The 18,891-nt window shown below is 44.5% G+C and overlaps 1 long non-coding RNA gene and 37 other non-coding genes across 38 annotated transcripts; all 38 read left to right on the top strand.

The window, feature by feature from the left end:
• Positions 1-501: 501 nt before the first annotated feature.
• trnap-agg (transfer RNA proline (anticodon AGG)) lies at positions 502-573 on the top strand. Its single transcript has one exon. It is a non-coding gene; the product is annotated as a tRNA-Pro (tRNA).
• An 869-nt stretch (positions 574-1,442) lies between these two features.
• trnap-agg (transfer RNA proline (anticodon AGG)) lies at positions 1,443-1,514 on the top strand. Its single transcript has one exon. It is a non-coding gene; the product is annotated as a tRNA-Pro (tRNA).
• Positions 1,515-2,038: 524 nt separating this feature from the next.
• trnap-agg (transfer RNA proline (anticodon AGG)) lies at positions 2,039-2,110 on the top strand. Its single transcript has one exon. It is a non-coding gene; the product is annotated as a tRNA-Pro (tRNA).
• Positions 2,111-2,336: 226 nt separating this feature from the next.
• Positions 2,337-2,408, top strand: trnap-agg (transfer RNA proline (anticodon AGG)). Its single transcript has one exon. It is a non-coding gene; the product is annotated as a tRNA-Pro (tRNA).
• Positions 2,409-2,634: 226 nt separating this feature from the next.
• On the top strand, positions 2,635-2,706 carry trnap-agg (transfer RNA proline (anticodon AGG)). Its single transcript has one exon. It is a non-coding gene; the product is annotated as a tRNA-Pro (tRNA).
• Positions 2,707-3,529: 823 nt separating this feature from the next.
• trnap-agg (transfer RNA proline (anticodon AGG)) lies at positions 3,530-3,601 on the top strand. The gene has a single exon. It is a non-coding gene; the product is annotated as a tRNA-Pro (tRNA).
• A 226-nt stretch (positions 3,602-3,827) lies between these two features.
• Positions 3,828-3,899, top strand: trnap-agg (transfer RNA proline (anticodon AGG)). The gene has a single exon. It is a non-coding gene; the product is annotated as a tRNA-Pro (tRNA).
• A 226-nt stretch (positions 3,900-4,125) lies between these two features.
• Positions 4,126-4,197, top strand: trnap-agg (transfer RNA proline (anticodon AGG)). Its single transcript has one exon. It is a non-coding gene; the product is annotated as a tRNA-Pro (tRNA).
• An 821-nt stretch (positions 4,198-5,018) lies between these two features.
• Positions 5,019-5,090, top strand: trnap-agg (transfer RNA proline (anticodon AGG)). Its single transcript has one exon. It is a non-coding gene; the product is annotated as a tRNA-Pro (tRNA).
• Positions 5,091-5,316: 226 nt separating this feature from the next.
• On the top strand, positions 5,317-5,388 carry trnap-agg (transfer RNA proline (anticodon AGG)). The gene has a single exon. It is a non-coding gene; the product is annotated as a tRNA-Pro (tRNA).
• A 524-nt stretch (positions 5,389-5,912) lies between these two features.
• On the top strand, positions 5,913-5,984 carry trnap-agg (transfer RNA proline (anticodon AGG)). The gene has a single exon. It is a non-coding gene; the product is annotated as a tRNA-Pro (tRNA).
• Positions 5,985-6,210: 226 nt separating this feature from the next.
• trnap-agg (transfer RNA proline (anticodon AGG)) lies at positions 6,211-6,282 on the top strand. The gene has a single exon. It is a non-coding gene; the product is annotated as a tRNA-Pro (tRNA).
• A 523-nt stretch (positions 6,283-6,805) lies between these two features.
• trnap-agg (transfer RNA proline (anticodon AGG)) lies at positions 6,806-6,877 on the top strand. The gene has a single exon. It is a non-coding gene; the product is annotated as a tRNA-Pro (tRNA).
• Positions 6,878-7,103: 226 nt separating this feature from the next.
• trnap-agg (transfer RNA proline (anticodon AGG)) lies at positions 7,104-7,175 on the top strand. Its single transcript has one exon. It is a non-coding gene; the product is annotated as a tRNA-Pro (tRNA).
• A 225-nt stretch (positions 7,176-7,400) lies between these two features.
• On the top strand, positions 7,401-7,472 carry trnap-agg (transfer RNA proline (anticodon AGG)). Its single transcript has one exon. It is a non-coding gene; the product is annotated as a tRNA-Pro (tRNA).
• Positions 7,473-7,698: 226 nt separating this feature from the next.
• Positions 7,699-7,770, top strand: trnap-agg (transfer RNA proline (anticodon AGG)). The gene has a single exon. It is a non-coding gene; the product is annotated as a tRNA-Pro (tRNA).
• A 247-nt stretch (positions 7,771-8,017) lies between these two features.
• LOC148372944 (uncharacterized) lies at positions 8,018-9,023 on the top strand. The gene is made up of 2 exons (XR_015849664.1): positions 8,018-8,813; positions 8,925-9,023. It is a non-coding gene; the product is annotated as an uncharacterized LOC148372944 (long non-coding RNA).
• Positions 9,024-10,158: 1,135 nt separating this feature from the next.
• Positions 10,159-10,230, top strand: trnap-agg (transfer RNA proline (anticodon AGG)). Its single transcript has one exon. It is a non-coding gene; the product is annotated as a tRNA-Pro (tRNA).
• A 226-nt stretch (positions 10,231-10,456) lies between these two features.
• Positions 10,457-10,528, top strand: trnap-agg (transfer RNA proline (anticodon AGG)). The gene has a single exon. It is a non-coding gene; the product is annotated as a tRNA-Pro (tRNA).
• Positions 10,529-10,754: 226 nt separating this feature from the next.
• On the top strand, positions 10,755-10,826 carry trnap-agg (transfer RNA proline (anticodon AGG)). Its single transcript has one exon. It is a non-coding gene; the product is annotated as a tRNA-Pro (tRNA).
• A 524-nt stretch (positions 10,827-11,350) lies between these two features.
• trnap-agg (transfer RNA proline (anticodon AGG)) lies at positions 11,351-11,422 on the top strand. The gene has a single exon. It is a non-coding gene; the product is annotated as a tRNA-Pro (tRNA).
• Positions 11,423-11,648: 226 nt separating this feature from the next.
• Positions 11,649-11,720, top strand: trnap-agg (transfer RNA proline (anticodon AGG)). The gene has a single exon. It is a non-coding gene; the product is annotated as a tRNA-Pro (tRNA).
• A 524-nt stretch (positions 11,721-12,244) lies between these two features.
• On the top strand, positions 12,245-12,316 carry trnap-agg (transfer RNA proline (anticodon AGG)). The gene has a single exon. It is a non-coding gene; the product is annotated as a tRNA-Pro (tRNA).
• A 226-nt stretch (positions 12,317-12,542) lies between these two features.
• Positions 12,543-12,614, top strand: trnap-agg (transfer RNA proline (anticodon AGG)). Its single transcript has one exon. It is a non-coding gene; the product is annotated as a tRNA-Pro (tRNA).
• An 819-nt stretch (positions 12,615-13,433) lies between these two features.
• On the top strand, positions 13,434-13,505 carry trnap-agg (transfer RNA proline (anticodon AGG)). The gene has a single exon. It is a non-coding gene; the product is annotated as a tRNA-Pro (tRNA).
• Positions 13,506-13,731: 226 nt separating this feature from the next.
• Positions 13,732-13,803, top strand: trnap-agg (transfer RNA proline (anticodon AGG)). The gene has a single exon. It is a non-coding gene; the product is annotated as a tRNA-Pro (tRNA).
• A 226-nt stretch (positions 13,804-14,029) lies between these two features.
• trnap-agg (transfer RNA proline (anticodon AGG)) lies at positions 14,030-14,101 on the top strand. The gene has a single exon. It is a non-coding gene; the product is annotated as a tRNA-Pro (tRNA).
• Positions 14,102-14,625: 524 nt separating this feature from the next.
• trnap-agg (transfer RNA proline (anticodon AGG)) lies at positions 14,626-14,697 on the top strand. The gene has a single exon. It is a non-coding gene; the product is annotated as a tRNA-Pro (tRNA).
• Positions 14,698-14,923: 226 nt separating this feature from the next.
• Positions 14,924-14,995, top strand: trnap-agg (transfer RNA proline (anticodon AGG)). Its single transcript has one exon. It is a non-coding gene; the product is annotated as a tRNA-Pro (tRNA).
• Positions 14,996-15,814: 819 nt separating this feature from the next.
• On the top strand, positions 15,815-15,886 carry trnap-agg (transfer RNA proline (anticodon AGG)). The gene has a single exon. It is a non-coding gene; the product is annotated as a tRNA-Pro (tRNA).
• Positions 15,887-16,112: 226 nt separating this feature from the next.
• On the top strand, positions 16,113-16,184 carry trnap-agg (transfer RNA proline (anticodon AGG)). Its single transcript has one exon. It is a non-coding gene; the product is annotated as a tRNA-Pro (tRNA).
• A 226-nt stretch (positions 16,185-16,410) lies between these two features.
• trnap-agg (transfer RNA proline (anticodon AGG)) lies at positions 16,411-16,482 on the top strand. Its single transcript has one exon. It is a non-coding gene; the product is annotated as a tRNA-Pro (tRNA).
• Positions 16,483-16,705: 223 nt separating this feature from the next.
• On the top strand, positions 16,706-16,777 carry trnap-agg (transfer RNA proline (anticodon AGG)). The gene has a single exon. It is a non-coding gene; the product is annotated as a tRNA-Pro (tRNA).
• Positions 16,778-17,003: 226 nt separating this feature from the next.
• Positions 17,004-17,075, top strand: trnap-agg (transfer RNA proline (anticodon AGG)). Its single transcript has one exon. It is a non-coding gene; the product is annotated as a tRNA-Pro (tRNA).
• Positions 17,076-17,599: 524 nt separating this feature from the next.
• Positions 17,600-17,671, top strand: trnap-agg (transfer RNA proline (anticodon AGG)). Its single transcript has one exon. It is a non-coding gene; the product is annotated as a tRNA-Pro (tRNA).
• A 226-nt stretch (positions 17,672-17,897) lies between these two features.
• trnap-agg (transfer RNA proline (anticodon AGG)) lies at positions 17,898-17,969 on the top strand. Its single transcript has one exon. It is a non-coding gene; the product is annotated as a tRNA-Pro (tRNA).
• A 226-nt stretch (positions 17,970-18,195) lies between these two features.
• On the top strand, positions 18,196-18,267 carry trnap-agg (transfer RNA proline (anticodon AGG)). The gene has a single exon. It is a non-coding gene; the product is annotated as a tRNA-Pro (tRNA).
• Positions 18,268-18,791: 524 nt separating this feature from the next.
• trnap-agg (transfer RNA proline (anticodon AGG)) lies at positions 18,792-18,863 on the top strand. The gene has a single exon. It is a non-coding gene; the product is annotated as a tRNA-Pro (tRNA).
• The last annotated feature ends 28 nt before the right edge of the window (positions 18,864-18,891 follow it).

Here is an 18,891-nt window from a genome sequence, read left to right as displayed (position 1 = left end):
TCTTTAAGCATGCTCCTGTCCTAAGGTCACCCATAAGACTATTAAAGGCCATAGATCAGTCAAACCTGTGTTCTTTGGTACAGGAGTATGACGTTCGATATGGTTGTGTCTGGTCAGTGTGTCATAGAGCCATGTTGATTATTTTTTCAAGATACCGACTGTCATAAGGGGACAGGAACAGGGCCATATATCAAGGAACATGTGGCTCGTTGGTCTAAAGGTATGATTCTCGCTTAGGGTGCGAGAGGTCTCGGGTTCAATTCCAGAACGAGCCCTTGTAGGGATTGTTTTTGACGGATCTTTAAGCAAACTCCTGTCCTAGGGTCACCCATAGGACGATTGAAGGCCATAGATCAGTCAAAGCCGTGTTCTTTGGTACAGGAGTATGATGTTCGATATGGGTGTGTCTGGTCAGTGTTTCATAGAGCCATGTTGATTATTTTTTCAAGATACCGACTGTCATAAGGGGACAAGAACGGGGCCAAAAATCAAGGAAAATGTGGCTCGTTGGTCTAGAGGTATGATTCTCGCTTAGGGTGCGAGAGGTCTCGGGTTCAATTCCCGAACGAGCCCTTGTAGGGATTGTTGTTGACAAATCTTTAAGCAAGCTCCTGTCCTAAGGTCACCCATAAGACTATTAAAGGCCATAGATCAGTCAAACCTGTGTTCTTTGGTACAGGAGTATGACGTTTGATATAATTGTGTCTGGTCAGTGTGTCATAGAGCCATGTTGATTATATTTTCAAGATACCGACTGTCATAAGGGGACAGGAACGGGGCCATAAATCAAGGAATATGTGGCTCGTTGGTCTAGAAGTATGATTCTCGCTTAGGGTGCGAGAGGTCTCGGGCTCAATTCCCAAACGAGCCCTTGTAGGGATTGTTGTTGACCAATCTTTAAGCAAGCTCTTGTCCTAAGGTCACCCATAAGACTATCAAAGGCCATAGATCAGTCAAACCTGTGTTCTTTGGTACAGGAGTATGACGTTCGATATGGTTGTGTCTGGTCAGTGTGTCATTGAGCTATGTTGATTATATTTTCAAGATAGCGACTGTCATAAGGGGACAAAAAAGGGGCCTTAAATCAAGGAATATGTGGCTCATTGGTCTAGAGCCACACATGTCTGGTCAGTGTGTCATAGAGCCATGTTGATTATTTTTTCAAGATTCTCGCTTAGGGTGCGAGAGGTCTCGGGTTCAATTCCTGAACGAGCCCTTGTAGGGATTGTTGTTGACAAATCTTTAAGCAAGCTCCTGTCCTAAGGTCACCCATAAGACTATTAAAGGCCATAGATCAGTCAAACCTGTGTTCTTTGGTACAGGAGTATGACGTTCGATATGGGTGTGTCTGGTCAGTGTGTCATAGAGCCATGTTGATTATTTTTTTCAAGAAACCGACTGTCATAAGGGGACAAAAAGGGGCCATAAATCGAGAAAAAAGTGGCTCGTTGGTCTAGAGGTATGATTCTCGCTCAGGGTGCGAGAGGTCTCGGGTTCAATTCCCGAACGAGCCCTTGTAGGGATTGGTGTTGACAAATCTTTAAGCAAGCTCCTGTTCTTAGGTCACCCGTAAGACTATTAAAGGCCATAGATCAGTCAAACCTGTGTTCTTTGGTACAGGAGTATGACGTTCGATATGGTTGTGTCTGGTCAGTGTGTCATAGAGCCATGTTGATTATTTTTTCAAGATACCGACTGTCATAAGGGGACAGGAACGGGGCCATAAATCAAGGAATATGTGGCTCGTTGGTCTAGAAGTATGATTCTCGCTTAGGGTGCGAGAGGTCTCGGGCTCAATTCCCGAACGAGCCCTTGTAGGGATTGTTGTTGACAGATCTTTAAGCATGCTCCTGTCCTAAGGTCACCCATAAGACTATTAAAGGCCATAGATCAGTCAAACCTGTGTTCTTTGGTACAGGAGTATGACGTTCGATATGGTTGTGTCCGGTCAGTGTGTCATTGAGCCATGTTGGTTATTTTTTCAAGATACCGACTGTCATAAGGGGACAGGAACGGGGCCATAAATCAAGGAATATGTGGCTCGTTGGTCTAGAGGTATGATTCTCGCTTAGGGTGCGAGAGGTCTCGGGTTCAATTCCCGAACGAGCCCTTGTAGGGATTGTTGTTGACAGATCTTTAAGCAAGCTCCTGTCCTAAGGTCACCCATAAGACTATCAAAGGCCATAGATCAGTCAAACCTGTGTTCTTTGGTACAGGAGTATGATGTTCGATATGGGTGTGTCTGGTCAGTGTGTCATAGAGCCATGTTGATTATTTTTTCAAGATACCGACTGTCATAAGGGGACAAAAAAGGGGCCTTAAATCAAGGAATAATTGGCTCGTTGGTCTAGAGGTACGATTCTCGCTTAGGGTGCGAGAGGTCTCGGGTTCAATTCCCGAACGAGCCCTTGTAGGGATTGTTGTTGACAAATCTTTAAGCAAGCTCCTATCCTAAGGTCACCCATAAGACTATTAAAGGCCATAGATCAGTCAAACCTGTGTTCTTTGGTACAGGAGTATGACGTTCGATATGGTTGTGTCCGGTCAGTGTGTCATTGAGCCATGTTGGTTATTTTTTCAAGATACCGACTGTCATAAGGGGACAGGAACGGGGCCATAAATCGAGGAATATGTGGCTCGTTGGTCTAGAGGTATGATTCTCGCTTAGGGTGCGAGAGGTCTCGGGTTCAATTCCCGAACGAGCCCTTGTAGGGATTGTTGTTGACAGATCTTTAAGCAAGCTCCTGTCCTAAGGTCACCCAAGAGACGATTGAAGGCCAAAGATAAGTCAAACCTGTGTTCTTTGGTACAGGAGTATGACGTTCGATATGGTTGTGTCTGGTCAGTGTGTCATATTGCCATGTTGATTATTTTTTCAAGATACCGACTGTCATAAGGGGACAAAAAAGGGGCCATAAATCGAGAAATAAGTGGCTCGTTGGTCTAGAGGTACGATTCTCGCTTAGGGTGCGAGAGGTCTTGGGTTCGATTCCCGAACGAGCCCTTGTAGGGATTGGTGTTGACAAATCTTTAAGCAAGCTCCTGTTCTTAGGTCACCCGTAAGACTATTAAAGGCCATAGATCAGTCAAACCTGTGTTCTTTGGTACAGGAGTATGACGTTCGATATGGTTGTGTCTGGTCAGTGTGTCATAGAGCCATGTTGATTATTTTTTCAAGATACCGACTGTCATAAGGGGACAGGAACGGGGCCATAAATCAAGGAATATGTGGCTCGTTGGTCTAGAAGTATGATTCTCGCTTAGGGTGCGAGAGGTCTCGGGCTCAATTCCCGAACGAGCCCTTGTAGGGATTGTTGTTGACAGATCTTTAAGCATGCTCCTGTCCTAAGGTCACCCATAAGACTATTAAAGGCCATAGATCAGTCAAAATTATGTTCTTTGGTACAGGAGTATGACGTTCGATATGGGTGTGTCTGGTCAGTGTGTCATAGAGCCATGCTGATTATTTTTTTCAAGAAACCGACTGTCATAAGGGGACAAAAAAGGGGCCATAAATCGAGAAATAAGTGGCTCGTTGGTCTAGAGGTATGATTCTCGTTTAGGGTGCGAGAGGTCTCGGGTTCAATTCCCGAACGAGCCCTTGTAGGGATTGGTGTTGACAAATCTTTAAGCAAGCTCCTGTTCTTAGGTCACCCGTAAGACTATTAAAGGCCATAGATCAGTCAAACCTGTGTTCTTTGGTACAGGAGTATGACGTTCGATATGGTTGGGTCTGGTCAGTGTGTCATAGAGCCATGTTGATTATTTTTTCAAGATACCGACTGTCATAAGGGGACAGGAACAGGGCCATAAGTCAAGGAATATGTGGCTCGTTGGTCTAGAGGTATGATTCTCGCTTAGGGTGCGAGAGGTCTCGGGTTCAATTCCCGAACGAGCCCTTGTAGGGATTGTTTTTGACAAATCTTTAAGCAAGCTCCTGTCCTAAGGTCACCCATAAGACTATCAAAGGCCATAGATCAGTCAAACCTGTGTTCTTTGGTACAGGAGTATGACGTTCGATATGGTTGTGTCTGGTCAGTGTGTCATATTGCCATGTTGATTATTTTTTCAAGATACCGACTGTCATAAGGGGACAAAAAAGGGGCCTTAAATCAAGGAATAATTGGCTCGTTGGTCTAGAGGTACGATTCTCGCTTAGGGTGCGAGAGGTCTCGGGTTCAATTCCCGAACGAGCCCTTGTAGGGATTGTTGTTGACAAATCTTTAAGCAAGCTCCTATCCTAAGGTCACCCATAAGACTATTAAAGGCCATAGATCAGTCAAACCTGTGTTCTTTGGTACAGGAGTATGACGTTCGATATGGTTGTGTCTGGTCAGTGTGTCATATTGCCATGTTGATTATTTTTTCAAGATACCGACTGTCATAAGGGGATAAAAAAGGGGCCATAAATCAAGGAATAAATGACTCGTTGGTCTAGAGGTATGATTCTCGCTTAGGGTGCGAGAGGTCTCGGGTTCAATTCCCGAACGAACCCTTGTAGGGATTGTTGTTGACAGATCTTTTAGCAAGCTCCTGTCCTAAGGTCACCCATAAGACGATTGAAGGCCTTAGATCAGTCAAAGCCGTGTTTTTTGGTACAGGAGTATGACGTTGGATATGGTTGTGTCTGGTCAGTGTGACATAGAGCCATGTTGATTATTTTTTCAAGATACCGACTGTCATAAGGGGACAGGAATGGAGCCGTAAATCAAGGAATAAGTGGCTCGTTGGTCTAGAGGTATGATTCTCGCTAAGGGTGCGAGAGGTCTCGGGTTCAATTCCCGAATGAGCGCTTGTAGGGATTGTTGTTGACAAATCTTTATGCAAGCTCCTGTCCTAAGGTCACCCATAAGACTATTAAAGGCCATAGATCAGTTAAACCTGTGTTCTTTGGTACAGGAGTATGACGTTCGATATGGTTGTGTCTGGTCAGTGTGTCATAGAGCCCTTTTGATTATTTTTTCAAGATTCGACTGTCATAAGGGGACAAAAAAGGGGCCATAAATCGAGAAATAAGTGGCTCGTTGGTCTAGAGGTATGATTCTCGCTTAGGGTGCGAGAGGTCTCGGGTTCAATTCCCGAACGAGCCCTTGTAGGGATTGGTGTTGACAAATCTTTAAGCAAGCTCCTGTTCTTAGGTCACCCGTAAGACTATTAAAGGCCATAGATCAGTCAAACCTGTGTTCTTTGGTACAGGAGTATGACGTTCGATATGGTTGTGTCTGGTCAGTGTGTCATAGAGCCATGTTGATTATTTTTTCAAGATACCGACTGTCATAAGGGGACAGGAACAGGGCCATAAATCAAGGAATATGTGGCTCGTTGGTCTAGAGGTATGATTCTCGCTTAGGGTGCGAGAGGTCTCGGGTTCAATTCCCGAACGAGCCCTTGTAGGGATTGTTTTTGACAAATCTTTAAGCAAGCTCCTGTCCTAAGGTCACCCATAAGACTATCAAAGGCCATAGATCAGTCAAACCTGTGTTCTTTGGTACAGGAGTATGATGTTCGATATGGGTGTGTCTGGTCAGTGTGTCATAGAGCCATGTTGATTATTTTTTCAAGATACCGACTGTCATAAGGGGACAAAAAAGGGGCCTTAAATCAAGGAATAATTGGCTCGTTGGTCTAGAGGTACGATTCTCGCTTAGGGTGCGAGAGGTCTCGGGTTCAATTCCCAAACGAGCCCTTGTAGGGATTGTTGTTGACAAATCTTTAAGCAAGCTCCTATCCTAAGGTCACCCATAAGACTATTAAAGGCCATAGATCAGTCAAACCTGTGTTCTTTGGTACAGGAGTATGACGTTCGATATGGTTGTGTCCGGTCAGTGTGTCATTGAGCCATGTTGGTTATTTTTTCAAGATACCGACTGTCATAAGGGGACAGGAACGGGGCCATAAATCAAGGAATATGTGGCTCGTTGGTCTAGAGGTATGATTCTCGCTTAGGGTGCGAGAGGTCTCGGGTTCAATTCCCGAACGAGCCCTTGTAGGGATTGTTGTTGACAGATCTTTAAGCAAGCTCCTGTCCTAAGGTCACCCAAGAGACGATTGAAGGCCATAGATAAGTCAAACCTGTGTTCTTTGGTACAGGAGTATGACGTTCGATATGGTTGTGTCTGGTCAGTGTGTCATATTGCCATGTTGATTATTTTTTCAAGATACCGACTGTCATAAGGGGACAAAAAAGGGGCCATAAATCAAGGAATAAGTGGCTCGTTGGTCTAGAGGTATGATTCTCGCTTAGGGTGCGAGAGGTCTCGGGTTCAATTCCCGAACGAACCCTTGTAGGGATTGTTGTTGACAGATCTTTTAGCAAGCTCCTGTCCTAAGGTCACCCATAAGACTATTAAAGGCCATAGATCAGTTAAACCTGTGTTCTTTGGTACAGGAGTATGACGTTCGATATGGTTGTGTCTGGTCAGTGTGACATAGAGCCATGTTGATTATTTTTTCAAGATACCGACTGTCATAAGGGGACAGGAATGGGGCCGTAAATCAAGGAATAAGTGGCTCGTTGGTCTAGAGGTATGATTCTCGCTAAGGGTGCGAGAGGTCTCGGGTTCAATTCCCGAATGAGCCCTTGTAGGGATTGTTGTTGACAAATCTTTATGCAAGCTCCTGTCCTAAGGTCACCCATAAGACTATTAAAGGCCATAGATCAGTTAAACCTGTGTTCTTTGGTACAGGAGTATGACGTTCGATATGGTTGTGTCTGGTCAGTGTGTCATAGAGCCCTTTTGATTTTTTTTTCAAGATTCGACTGTCATAAGGGGACAAGAACGGGGACATAAATCAAGGAATATGTGGCTCGTTGGTCTAGAGGTATGATTCTCGCTTAGGGTGCGAGAGGTCTCGGGTTCAATTCCCGAACGAGCCCTTGTAGGGATTGTTGTTGACAGATCTTTAAGCAAGCTCCTGTCCTAAGGTCACCCAAGAGACGATTGAAGGCCATAGATCAGTCAAAGCCGTGTTCTTTGGTACAGGAGTATGATGTTCGATATGGGTGTGTCTGGTCAGTGTGTCATATTGCCATGTTGATTATTTTTTCAAGATACCGACTGTCATAAGGGGACAAAAAAGGGGCCATAAATCAAGGATCAAGTGGCTCGTTGGTCTAGAGGTATGATTCTCGCTTAGGGTGCGAGAGGTCTCGGGTTCAATTCCCGAGCGAGCCCTTGTAGGGATTGTTGTTGACAAATCTTTAAGCAAGCTCCTGTCCTAAGGTCACCCATAAGACTATTAAAGGCCATAGATCAGTCAAACCTGTGTTCTTTGGTACAGGAGTATGACGTTCGATATGGTTGTGTCTGGTCAGTGTGTCATAGAGCCATGTTGATTAAATTTTCAAGATTCGACTGTCATAAGGGGACAAGAACGGGGCCATAAATCAAAGAATATGTGGCTCGTTGGTCTAGAGGTATGATTCTCGCTTAGGGTGCGAGAGGTCTCGGGTTCAATTCCCGAACGAGTCCTTGTAGGGATTGTTGTTGACAGATCTTTAAGCAAGCTCCTGTCCTAAAGTCACCCATAAGATGATTGAAGGCCATAGATCAGTCAAACCTGTGTTCTTTGGTACAGGAGTATGATGTTCGATATGTTTGTGTCTGGTCAGTGTGTCATAGAGCCATGTTTATTATTTTTTCAAGATACCGACTGTCATAAGGGGACAAGAACAGGGCCATAAATCACGGAATATGTGGCTCGTTGGTCTAGAGGTATGATTCTCGCTTAGGGTGCGAGAGGTCTCGGGTTCAATTCTCGAATGAGCCCTTGTACGGATTGTTGTTGACAGATCTTTAAGCAAGCTCCTCTCCTGAGGTCACCCATAGGACGATTGAAGGCCATAGATCAGTCAAACCTGTGTTCTTTGGTACAGGAGTATGATGTTTGATATGGTTGTGTCTGGTCAGTGTGTCATAGAGCCATGTTGATTATCTTTTCAAGATACCGACTGTCATAAGGGGACAAGAACAGGGCTATAAATCAAGGAATATGTGGCTCGTTGGTCTAGAGCAGAGGTCGGGAACCTATGGCTCGGGAGCCATATATGGCTCTTTTGATGACGGCATCTGGCTTCCTGAAAATTTCTGAACGAAACAAATCAATCAATAATTTTACTAATAATGTTACTTTAGCAAAATAAATAATAATAATAAAGTCAGAAAAAAACATGTCAAAAAAAAATACACACATTTTAATTTATATATATTTTCACCTGCAACTTTTCGATCAGGCACGCAGCTAAGAGCCAATCTGTTCTCCGGTGAGCGGGAGGGTCCGCTACCCGGAAAGTCAAATTTTAATGGATAATTTACAACAATCTGCACAAGTCATTTATCCCAGTTCAGTATTATTGCACGCTATGTTGACGGTGACTCGCTGCGTGAGGAAAGTCTTGCCGTTTTGCCACTAAAAGGGACAACGAGAGGAGAGGATTTATTCAAGTCTTTCATGGAGTTTGCAAATGAAAAGAATCTACCAATGGATAAACTTATTTCTGTGTGTACCGATGGTGCTCCGTGAATGGTGGGGAAAAACAGAGGATTTGTAGCGCTGCTTCGTGAGCAGGAGAACAGACCCATCCTCAGCTTCCACTGTATTCTACACCAGGAGGCACTTGCTGTATTGACCATGTTTGGATCTACTTAGGCATGCGAACAGTCGTTCTCACACCTAAAACACATCAAAACCAACCTGCGATCACGTTTAAAAGATGGAAGCCTAAACGCCTGCATGAAGCTGAACCTCACCACCTATCAACCGGACTACAAAGCCATCAGCAAAACCATGCAACACCAAAAGTCGCATTAATAGTAAGTCAGAAGTACTTTTCTTATTAATAAATACCTTTAATTTTATTTTGAACAACATGTTATAACAGAGTCTTATTATAATATATATATTGTTGGTCTTCTTCGATTTAGATAAGAAATTGCTGACCTGAGGGCCTCAGACAGCGGTGAACAAGCAGAGCGGGCAAGTAAACATGGACAGATATGAATAAAACCTCAGCCTGCAGACCAGTTGATTGTTATAATTATAAATAATTGTTGTTGACAGATTTTTAAGCAAGCTCCTGTCCTAAGGTCACCCATAAGACTATTAAAGGCCATAGATCAGTCAAACCTGTGTTCTTTGGTACAGGAGTATGACGTTCGATATGGGTGTGTCTGGTCAGTGTGTCATAGAGCCATGTTGATTATTTTTTCAAGAAACCGACTGTCATAAGGGGACAAAAAAGGGGCCATAAATCGAGAAATAAGTGGCTCGTTGGTCTAGAGGTATGATTCTCGCTTAGGGTGCGACAGGTCTCGGGTTCAATTCCCGAATGAGCCCTTGTAGGGATTGTTGTTGACAAATCTTTAAGCAAACTCCTGTCCTAAGGTCACCCATAAGACTATTAAAGGCCATAGATAAGTCAAACCTGTGTTCTTTGGTACAGGAGTATGACGTTCGATATGGTTGTGTCTGGTCAGTGTGTCATAGAGCCATGTTGATTATTTTTTCAAGATACCGACTGTCATAAGGGGACAGGAACGGGGCCATAAATCAAGGAATATGTGGCTCCTTGGTCTAGAGGTATGATTCTCGCTTAGGGTGTGAGATGTCTCGGGTTCAATTCCCGAACGAGTCCTTGTAGGGATTGTTGTTGACAAATCTTTAAGCAAGCTCCTGTCCTAAGGTCACCCATAAGACTATTAAAGGCCATAGATCAGTCAAACCTGTGTTCGTTGGTACAGGGGTATGACGTTCGATATAATTGTGTCTGGTCAGTGTGTCATAGAGCCATGTTGATTATATTTTCAAGATACCGACTGTCATAAGGGGACAGGAACGGGGCCATAAATCAAAGAATATGTGGCTCGTTGGTCTAGAAGTATGATTCTCGCTTAGGGTGCGAGAGGTCTCGGGCTCAATTCCCGAACGAGCCCTTGTAGGGATTGTTGTTGACAGATCTTTAAGCATGCTCCTGTCCTAAGGTCACCCATAAGACTATCAAAGGCCATAGATCAGTCAAACCTGTGTTCTTTGGTACAGGAGTATGACGTTCGATATGGGTGTGTCTGGTCAGTGTGTCATAGAGCCATGTTGATTATTTTTTCAAGAAACCGACTGTCATAAGGGGACAAAAAAGGGGCCATAAATCGAGAAATAAGTGGCTCGTTGGTCTAGAGGTATGATTCTCGCTTAGGGTGCGAGAGGTCTCGGGTTCAATTCCCGAACGAGCCCTTGTAGGGATTGGTGTTGACAAATCTTTAAGCAAGCTCCTGTTCTTAGGTCACCCGTAAGACTATTAAAGGCCATAGATCAGTCAAACCTGTGTTCTTTGGTACAGGAGTATGACGTTCGATATGGTTGTGTCTGGTCAGTGTGTCATAGAGCCATGTTGATTATTTTTTCAAGATACCGACTGTCATAAGGGGACAGGAACAGGGCCATAAATCAAGGAATATGTGGCTCGTTGGTCTAGAGGTATGATTCTCGCTTAGGGTGCGAGAAGTCTCGGGTTCAATTCCCGAACGAGCCCTTGTAGGGATTGTTTTTGACAAATCTTTAAGCAAGCTCCTGTCCTAAGGTCACCCATAAGACTATCAAAGGCCATAGATCAGTCAAACCTGTGTTCTTTGGTACAGGAGTATGATGTTCGATATGGGTGTGTCTGGTCAGTGTGTCATAGAGCCATGTTGATTATTTTTTCAAGATACCGACTGTCATAAGGGGACAAGAACGGGGCCATAAATCAAGGAAAATGTGGCTCGTTGGTCTAGAGGTATTATTCTCGCTTAGGGTGCGAGAGGTCTCGGGTTCAATTCCCGAACGAGCCCTTGTAGGGATTGTTGTTGACAAATCTTTAAGCAAGCTCCTGTTCTTAGGTCACCCGTAAGACTATTAAAGGCCATAGATCAGTCAAACCTGTGTTCTTTGGTACAGGAGTATGACGTTCGATATGGTTGTGTCTGGTCAGTGTGTCATAGAGCCATGTTGATTATATTTTCAAGATACCGACTGTCATAAGGGGACAGGAACGGGGCCATAAATCAAGGAATATGTGGCTCGTTGGTCTAGAAGTATGATTCTCGCTTAGGGTGCGAGAGGTCTCGGGCTCAATTCCCGAACGAGCCCTTGTAGGGATTGTTGTTGACAGATCTTTAAGCATGCTCCTGTCCTAAGGTCACCCATAAGACTATTAAAGGCCATAGATCAGTCAAACCTGTGTTCTTTGTTACAGGAGTATGACGTTCGATATGGGTGTGTCTGGTCAGTGTGTCATAGAGCCATGTTGATTATTTTTTCAAGAAACCGACTGTCATAAGGGGACAAAAAAGGGGCCATAAATCAAGGAATAAGTGGCTCGTTGGTCTAGAGGTATGATTCTCGCTTAGGGTGCGAGAGGTCTCGGGTTCAATTCCCGAACGAGCCCTTGTAGGGATTGATTTTGAAGGATCTTTAAGCAAACTCCTGTCCTAAGGTCACCCATAGGACGATTGAAGGCCATAGATCAGTCAAAGCCGTGTTCTTTGGTACAGGAGTATGATGTTCGATATGGGTGTGTCTGGTCAGTGTTTCATAGAGCCATGTTGATTATTTTTTCAAGATACCGACTGTCATAAGGGGACAAGAACGGGGCCAAAAATCAAGGAAAATGTGGCTCGTTGGTCTAGAGGTATGATTCTCGCTTAGGGTGCGAGAGGTCTCGGGTTCAATTCCCGAACGAGCCCTTGTAGGGATTGTTGTTGACAAATCTTTAAGCAAGCTCCTGTCCTAAGGTCACCCATTAGACTATTAAAGGCCATAGATCAGTCAAACCTGTGTTCTTTGGTACAGGAGTATGACGTTCGATATAATTGTGTCTGGTCAGTGTGTCATAGAGCCATATTGATTATATTTTCAAGATACCGACTGTCATAAGGGGACAGGAACGGGACCATAAATCAAGGATTATGTGGCTCGTTGGTCTAGAAGTATGATTCTCGCTTAGGGTGCGAGAGGTCTCGGGCTCAATTCCCGAACGAGCCCTTGTAGGGATTGTTGTTGACAGATCTTTAAGCATGCTCCTGTCCTAAGGTCACCCATAAGACTATTAAAGGCCATAGATCAGTCAAACCTGTGTTCTTTGGTACAGGAGTATGACGTTCGATATGGTTGTGTCTGGTCAGTGTGTCATAGAGCCATGTTGATTATTTTTTCAAGAAACCGACTGTCATAAGGGGACAAAAAAGGGGCCATAAATCGAGAAATAAGTGGCTCGTTGGTCTAGAGGTATGATTCTCGCTTAGGGTGCGAGAGGTCTCGGGTTCAATTCCCGAACGAGCCCTTGTAGGGATTGGTGTTGACAAATCTTTAAGCAAGCTCCTGTTCTTAGGTCACCCGTAAGACTATTAAAGGCCATAGATCAGTCAAACCTGTGTTCTTTGGTACAGGAGTATGATGTTCGATATGGGTGTGTCTGGTCAGTGTGTCATAGAGCCAAGTTGATTATTTTTTCAAGATACCGACTGTCATAAGGGGACAAAAAAGGGGCCACAAATAAAGGAAAAAGTGGCTCGTTGGTCTAGAGGTATGATTCTCGCTCAGGGTGCGAGAGGTCTCGGGTTCAATTCCCGAACGAGCCCTTGTAGGGATTGTTGACAAATCTTTAAGCAAGCTCCTGTCCTAAGGTCACCCATAAGACTATTAAAGGCCATAGATCAGTCAAACCTGTGTTCTTTGGTACAGGAGTATGACGTTCGATATGGGTGTGTCTGGTCAGTGTGTCATAGAGCCATGTTGATTATTTTTTCAAGATACCGACTGTCATAAGGGGACAGGAACGGGGCCATAAATCAAGGAATATGTGGCTCGTTGGTCTAGAGGTATGTTTCTCGCTTAGGGTGCGAGAAGTCTCGGGTTCAATTCCCGAACGAGCCCTTGTAGGGATTGTTGTTGACAAATCTTTAAGCAAACTCCTGTCCTAAGGTCACCCATAAGACTATTAAAGGCCATAGATCAGTCAAACCTGTGTTCGTTGGTACAGGGGTATGACGTTCGATATAATTGTGTCTGGTCAGTGTGTCATAGAGCCATGTTGATTATATTTTCAAGATACCGACTGTCATAAGGGGACAGGAACGGGGCCATAAATCAAAGAATATGTGGCTCGTTGGTCTAGAAGTATGATTCTCGCTTAGGGTGCGAGAGGTCTCGGGCTCAATTCCCGAACGAGCCCTTGTAGGGATTGTTGTTGACAGATCTTTAAGCATGCTCCTGTCCTAAGGTCACCCATAAGACTATTAAAGGCCATAGATCAGTCAAACCTGTGTTCTTTGGTACAGGAGTATGACGTTCGATATGGGTGTGTCTGGTCAGTGTGTCATAGAGCCATGTTGATTATTTTTTCAAGAAACCGACTGTCATAAGGGGACAAAAAAGGGGCCATAAATCGAGAAATAAGTGGCTCGTTGGTCTAGAGGTATGATTCTCGCTTAGGGTGCGAGAGGTCTCGGGTTCAATTCCCGAACGAGCCCTTGTAGGGATTGGTGTTGACAAATCTTTAAGCAAGCTCCTGTTCTTAGGTCACCCGTAAGACTATTAAAGGCCATAGATCAGTCAAACCTGTGTTCTTTGGTACAGGAGTATGACGTTCGATATGGTTGTGTCTGGTCAGTGTGTCATAGAGCCATGTTGATTATTTTTTCAAGATACCGACTGTCATAAGGGGACAGGAACAGGGCCATAAATCAAGGAATATGTGGCTCGTTGGTCTAGAGGTATGATTCTCGCTTAGGGTGCGAGAAGTCTCGGGTTCAATTCCCGAACGAGCCCTTGTAGGGATTGTTTTTGACAAATCTTTAAGCAAGCTCCTGTCCTAAGGTCACCCATAAGACTATCAAAGGCCATAGATCAGTCAAACCTGTGTTCTTTGGTACAGGAGTATGATGTTCGATATGGGTGTGTCTGGTCAGTGTGTCATAGAGCCATGTTGATTATTTTTTCAAGATACCGACTGTCATAAGGGGACAGGAACGGGGCCATAAATCAAGGAAAATGTGGCTCGTTGGTCTAGAGGTATGATTCTCGCTTAGGGTGCGAGAGGTCTCGGGTTCAATTCCCGAACGAGCCCTTGTAGGGATTGTTGTTGACAAATCTTTAAGCAAGCTCCTGTTCTTAGGTCACCCGTAAGACTATTAAAGGCCATAGATCAGTCAAACCTGTGTTCTTTGGTACAGGAGTATGACGTTCGATATGGTTGTGTCTGGTCAGTGTGTCATAGAGCCATGTTGATTATATTTTCAAGATACCGACTGTCATAAGGGGACAGGAACGGGGCCATAAATCAAGGAATATGTGGCTCGTTGGTCTAGAAGTATGATTCTCGCTTAGGGTGCGAGAGGTCTCGGGCTCAATTCCCGAACGAGCCCTTGTAGGGATTGTTGTTGACAGATCTTTAAGCATGCTCCTGTCCTAAGGTCACCCATAAGACTATTAAAGGCCATAGATCAGTCAAACCTGTGTTCTTTGTTACAGGAGTATGACGTTCGATATGGGTGTGTCTGGTCAGTGTGTCATAGAGCCATGTTGATTATTTTTTCAAGAAACCGACTGTCATAAGGGGACAAAAAAGGGGCCATAAATCAAGGAATAAGTGGCTCGTTGGTCTAGAGGTATGATTCTCGCTTAGGGTGCGAGAGGTCTCGGGTTCAATTCCCGAACGAGCCCTTGTAGGGATTGATTTTGAAGGATCTTTAAGCAAACTCCTGTCCTAAGGTCACCCATAGGACGATTGAAGGCCATAGATCAGTCAAAGCCGTGTTCTTTGGTACAGGAGTATGATGTTCGATATGGGTGTGTCTGGTCAGTGTTTCATAGAGCCATGTTGATTATTTTTTCAAGATACCGACTGTCATAAGGGGACAAGAACGGGGCCAAAAATCAAGGAAAATGTGGCTCGTTGGTCTAGAGGTATGATTCTCGCTTAGGGTGCGAGAGGTCTCGGGTTCAATTCCCGAACGAGCCCTTGTAGGGATTGTTGTTGACAAATCTTTAAGCAAGCTCCTGTCCTAAGGTCACCCATTAGACTATTAAAGGCCATAGATCAGTCAAACCTGTGTTCTTTGGTACAGGAGTATGACGTTCGATATAATTGTGTCTGGTCAGTGTGTCATAGAGCCATATTGATTATATTTTCAAGATACCGACTGTCATAAGGGGACAGGAACGGGACCATAAATCAAGGATTATGTGGCTCGTTGGTCTAGAAGTATGATTCTCGCTTAGGGTGCGAGAGGTCTCGGGCTCAATTCCCGAACGAGCCCTTGTAGGGATTGTTGTTGACAGATCTTTAAGCATGCTCCTGTCCTAAGGTCACCCATAAGACTATTAAAGGCCATAGATCAGTCAAAATTATGTTCTTTGGTACAGGAGTATGATGTTCGATATGGGTGTGTCTGGTCAGTGTGTCATAGAGCCATGTTGATTATTTTTTCAAGATACCGACTGTCATAAGGGGACAAAAAAGGGGCCTTAAATCAAGGAATAATTGGCTCGTTGGTCTAGAGGTACGATTCTCGCTTAGGGTGCGAGAGGTTTCGGGTTCAATTCCCGAACGAGCCCTTGTAGGGATTGTTGACAAATCTTTAAGCAAGCTCCTGTCCTAAGGTCACCCATAAGACTATTAAAGGCCATAGATCAGTCAAACCTGTGTTCTTTGGTACAGGAGTATGACGTTCGATATGGGTGTGTCTGGTCAGTGTGTCATAGAGCCATGTTGATTATTTTTTCAAGAAACCGACTGTCATAAGGGGACAAAAAAGGGGCCATAAATCGAGAAATAAGTGGCTCGTTGGTCTAGAGGTATGATTCTCGCTTAGGGTGCGAGAGGTCTCGGGTTCAATTCCCGAACGAGCCCTTGTAGGGATTGGTGTTGACAAATCTTTAAGCAAGCTCCTGTTCTTAGGTCACCCGTAAGACTATTAAAGGCCATAGATCAGTCAAACCTGTGTTCTTTGGTACAGGAGTATGACGTTCGATATGGTTGTGTCTGGTCAGTGTGTCATAGAGCCATGTTGATTATTTTTTCAAGAAACCGACTGTCATAAGGGGACAAAAAAGGGGCCATAAATCGAGAAATAAGTGGCTCGTTGGTCTAGAGGTATGATTCTCGCTTAGGGTGCGAGAGGTCTCGGGTTCAATTCCCGAACGAGCCCTTGTAGGGATTGGTGTTGACAAATCTTTAAGCAAGCTCCTGTTCTTAGGTCACCCGTAAGACTATTAAAGGCCATAGATCAGTCAAACCTGTGTTCTTTGGTACAGGAGTATGATGTTCGATATGGGTGTGTCTGGTCAGTGTGTCATAGAGCCAAGTTGATTATTTTTTCAAGATACCGACTGTCATAAGGGGACAAAAAAGGGGCCACAAATAAAGGAATAAGTGGCTCGTTGGTCTAGAGGTATGATTCTCGCTTAGGGTGCGAGAGGTCTCGGGTTCAATTCCCGAACGAGCCCTTGTAGGGATTGTTGACAAATCTTTAAGCAAGCTCCTGTCCTAAGGTCACCCATAAGACTATTAAAGGCCATAGATCAGTCAAACCTGTGTTCTTTGGTACAGGAGTATGACGTTCGATATGGGTGTGTCTGGTCAGTGTGTCATAGAGCCATGTTGATTATTTTTTCAAGAAACCGACTGTCATAAGGGGACAAAAAAGGGGCCATAAATCGAGAAATAAGTGGCTCGTTGGTCTAGAGGTATGATTCTCGCTTAGGGTGCGAGAGGTCTCGGGTTCAATTCCCGAATGAGCCCTTGTAGGGATTGTTGTTGACAAATCTTTAAGCAAACTCCTGTCCTAAGGTCACCCATAAGACTATTAAAGGCCATAGATAAGTCAAACCTGTGTTCTTTGGTACAGGAGTATGACGTTCGATATGGTTGTGTCTGGTCAGTGTGTCATAGAGCCATGTTGATTATTTTTTCAAGATACCGACTGTCATAAGGGGACAGGAACAGGGCCATAAATCAAGGAATATGTGGCTCGTTGGTCTAGAGGTATGATTCTCGCTTAGGGTGCGAGAAGTCTCGGGTTCAATTCCCGAACGAGCCCTTGTAGGGATTGTTGTTGACAAATCTTTAAGCAAACTCCTGTCCTAAGGTCACCCATAAGACTATTAAAGGCCATAGATCAGTCAAACCTGTGTTCGTTGGTACAGGGGTATGACGTTCGATATAATTGTGTCTGGTCAGTGTGTCATAGAGCCATGTTGATTATATTTTCAAGATACCGACTGTCATAAGGGGACAGGAACGGGGCCATAAATCAAAGAATATGTGGCTCGTTGGTCTAGAAGTGTGATTCTCGCTTAGGGTGCGAGAGGTCTCGGGCTCAATTCCCGAACGAGCCCTTGTAGGGATTGTTGTTGACAGATCTTTAAGCATGCTCCTGTCCTAAGGTCACCCATAAGACTATTAAAGGCCATAGATCAGTCAAACCTGTGTTCTTTGGTACAGGAGTATGACGTTCGATATGGGTGTGTCTGGTCAGTGTGTCATAGAGCCATGTTGATTATTTTTTCAAGAAACCGACTGTCATAAGGGGACAAAAAAGGGGCCATAAATCGAGAAATAAGTGGCTCGTTGGTCTAGAGGTATGATTCTCGCTTAGGGTGCGAGAGGTCTCGGGTTCAATTCCCGAACGAGCCCTTGTAGGGATTGGTGTTGACAAATCTTTAAGCAAGCTCCTGTTCTTAGGTCACCCGTAAGACTATTAAAGGCCATAGATCAGTCAAACCTGTGTTCTTTGGTACAGGAGTATGACGTTCGATATGGTTGTGTCTGGTCAGTGTGTCATAGAGCCATGTTGATTATTTTTTCAAGATACCGACTGTCATAAGGGGACAGGAACAGGGCCATAAATCAAGGAATATGTGGCTCGTTGGTCTAGAGGTATGATTCTCGCTTAGGGTGCGAGAAGTCTCGGGTTCAATTCCCGAACGAGCCCTTGTAGGGATTGTTTTTGACAAATCTTTAAGCAAGCTCCTGTCCTAAGGTCACCCATAAGACTATCAAAGGCCATAGATCAGTCAAACCTGTGTTCTTTGGTACAGGAGTATGATGTTCGATATGGGTGTGTCTGGTCAGTGTGTCATAGAGCCATGTTGATTATTTTTTCAAGATACCGACTGTCATAAGGGGACAGGAACGGGGCCATAAATCAAGGAAAATGTGGCTCGTTGGTCTAGAGGTATGATTCTCGCTTAGGGTGCGAGAGGTCTCGGGTTCAATTCCCGAACGAGCCCTTGTAGGGATTGTTGTTGACAAATCTTTAAGCAAGCTCCTGTTCTTAGGTCACCCGTAAGACTATTAAAGGCCATAGATCAGTCAAACCTGTGTTCTTTGGTACAGGAGTATGACGTTCGATATGGTTGTGTCTGGTCAGTGTGTCATAGAGCCATGTTGATTATATTTTCAAGATACCGACTGTCATAAGGGGACAGGAACGGGGCCATAAATCAAGGAATATGTGGCTCGTTGGTCTAGAAGTATGATTCTCGCTTAGGGTGCGAGAGGTCTCGGGCTCAATTCCCGAACGAGCCCTTGTAGGGATTGTTGTTGACAGATCTTTAAGCATGCTCCTGTCCTAAGGTCACCCATAAGACTATTAAAGGCCATAGATCAGTCAAACCTGTGTTCTTTGTTACAGGAGTATGACGTTCGATATGGGTGTGTCTGGTCAGTGTGTCATAGAGCCATGTTGATTATTTTTTCAAGAAACCGACTGTCATAAGGGGACAAAAAAGGGGCCATAAATCAAGGAATAAGTGGCTCGTTGGTCTAGAGGTATGATTCTCGCTTAGGGTGCGAGAGGTCTCGGGTTCAATTCCCGAACGAGCCCTTGTAGGGATTGATTTTGAAGGATCTTT

Source organism: Urocampus carinirostris, chromosome 2, assembly GCF_059441175.1.
Source record: "Urocampus carinirostris isolate Australia breed hairy pipefish chromosome 2, RoL_Ucar_1.0, whole genome shotgun sequence".
NCBI lineage: Eukaryota > Metazoa > Chordata > Actinopteri > Syngnathiformes > Syngnathidae > Urocampus > Urocampus carinirostris.
This window is presented reverse-complemented; position numbering and strand designations above follow the sequence as displayed.